The sequence below is a fragment of the Triticum urartu genome, chromosome 4 (genome assembly GCF_003073215.2).
Source record: "Triticum urartu cultivar G1812 chromosome 4, Tu2.1, whole genome shotgun sequence".
NCBI lineage: Eukaryota > Viridiplantae > Streptophyta > Magnoliopsida > Poales > Poaceae > Triticum > Triticum urartu.
Window position 1 is genome coordinate 3,560,393 of NC_053025.1, and position 2,754 is coordinate 3,563,146.

Genomic DNA, 2,754 nt, shown 5'->3' on the forward strand with positions numbered 1-2,754 from the left:
ACTTGGACAAGGAAACGGGAGGGGACTCCTACTCCCGGTAGGAGTAGGACTCCTCCTGCGCCCTCCTCTAGGCCGGCCGCACCCCTCCCCCTTGCTCCTTTATATACGGGGGCAAGGGGGCACCTCTAGACACACAAGTTGATCCTCGTGATCGTTCCTTAGCCGTGTGCGGTGCCCCCTGCCACCATATTCCACCTCGGTCATATCGTTGTAGTGCTTAGGCAAAGCCCTGCGTCGGTAGAACATCATCATTGTCACCACGCCGTCATGCTGACGGAACTCATCCCCGAAGCTTTGCTGGATCGGTGCCCGGGGAGCGTCATCGAGCTGTACATGTGCTAAGAACTCGGAGGTGCCGGAGTAACGGTGCTTGGATCAGTCGGATCGGGAAGAAGACGTACGACTACTTCCACTACGTTGTGTCAACGCTTCCGTTGCAATCTACAAGAGTAAGTAGATCATACTCTCCCCTCTCGTTGCTGTGCATCACCATGATCTTGCGTGTGCGTAGGAAAATTTTGAAATTACTACGTTCCCCAACAGTGGCATCCGAGCCTAGGTTTTATGGTTTGATGTTATATGCACGAGTAGAACACAAGTGAGTTGTGGGCGATATAATTCATACTGCCTACCAGCATGTCATACTTTGGTTCGGCGGTATTGTTGGACGAGACGACCCGGACCGACATTACGCGTACGCTTACGCGAGACCGGTTCTCCCGACGTGCTTTGCACATAGGTGGCTTGCGGGCGACAGTCTCTCCAACTTTAGTTGAACCAAGTGTGGCTACGCCCGGTCTTTGCGAAGGTTAAAACGGAGTCAAATTGACAAACTATCGTTGTGGTTTTGATGCGTAGGTGAGATTGGTTCTTGCTTAAGCCCGTAGCAACCACGTAAAACTTGCAATAACAAAGTAGAGGACGTCTAACTTGTTTTTGCAGGGCATGTTGTGATGTGATATGGTCAAGACATGATGCTAAATTTTATTGTATGAGATGATCATGTTTTGTAACCGAGTTATCGGCAACTGGCAGGAGCCATATGGTTGTCGCTTTATTGTATGCAATGCAATCGCGATGTAATGCTTTACTTTGTCACTAAGCGGTAGCGATAGTCGTAGAAGCATAAGATTAGCGAGACGACAACGATGCTACGATGGAGATCAAGGTGTCGCGCCGGTGACGATGGTGATCATGACGGTGCTTCGGAGACCCAAAAATCGGAGAAATGTGTCTTCATAGGATATCCAAAGGAAACTATTGGATACACCTTCTATCACAGATCCGAAGGCAGGACTTTTGTTGCTAAATTCTGAAACTTTCTGGAGAAGGAGTTTCTCTCGAAAGAAGTGAGTGGGGGGAAAGTAGAACTTGACGAGGTAACTGTACCTACTCCCTTATTGGAAAGTAGTACATCACAGAAAACTGTTTCAGTGACACCTACACCAATTAGTGAGGAAGCTAATGATGATGATCATGAAAGTTTAGATCAAGATACTACTGAACCTCGTAGATCAACCAGAGTGAGATCCGCACCAGAGTGGTACGGTAATCCTGTTCTGGAAGTCATGCTACTAGATCATGATGAAACTACGAACTATGAAGAAGCGATGGTGAGCCCAGATTCCGCAAAATGGCTTGAAGCCATGAAATCTGAGATGGGATCCATGTATGAGAACAAAGTATGGACTTTGGTTGACTTTCCCGATGATCGGCAAGCAATTGAGAATAAATGGATCTTCAAGAAGAAGACTGACGCTGATGGTAATATTACTGTCTACAAAGCTCGACTTGTCGCAAAAGGCTTTCGACAAGTTCAAGGGATTGAACGGTGGAGCTGTCAGTTGGTGCAGTTCTAAACAAAGCGTCGTAGAGGGATCTACATGTGAAGCGGAGTACATAGCTGCTTCGGAAGCAGCAAATGAAGGAGTCTGGATGAAGGAGTTCATATCCGATCTACGTGTCATACCTAGTGCATCGGGTCCAATGAAAATCTTTTGTGACAATACTGGTGCAATTGCCTTGGCAAAGGAATCCAGATTTCACAAGAGAACCAAGCACATCAGGAGACGCTTCAATTCCATCCGGGATCTAGTCCATGTGGGAGACATAGAGATTTGCAAGATACATACGGATCTGAATGTTGCAGACCCGTTGACTAAGCCTCTTCCACGAGCAAAACATGATCAGCACCAAGGCTCCGTGGGTGTTAGAATCATTACTGTGTAATCTAGATTATTGACTCTAGTGCAAGTGGGAGACTGAAGGAAATATGCCCTAGAGGCAATAATAAAGTTATTATTTATTTCCTTATTTCACGATAAATGTTTATTATTCATGCTAGAGTTGTATTAACCGGAAACATAATACATGTGTGAATACATAGACAAACAGAGTGTCACTAGTATGCCTCTACTTGACTTGCTCGTTAATCAAAGATGGTTATGTTTCCTAACCATGAACAAATAGTTGTTATTTGATTAACGGGATCACATCATTAGTTGAATGATCTGATTGACATGACCCATTCCATTAGCTTAGCACCCGATCGTTTAGTATGTTGCTATTGCTTTCTTCATGACTTATACATGTTCCTATGACTATGAGATTATGCAACTCCTGTTTGCCAGAGGAACATTTTGGGTGCTACCAAACGTCACAATGTAATTGGGTGATTATAAAGGAGCATTACAGGTGTCTCCAAAGGTAGATGTTGGCTTGGCGTATTTCGAGATTAGGATTTGTCACTCCGAT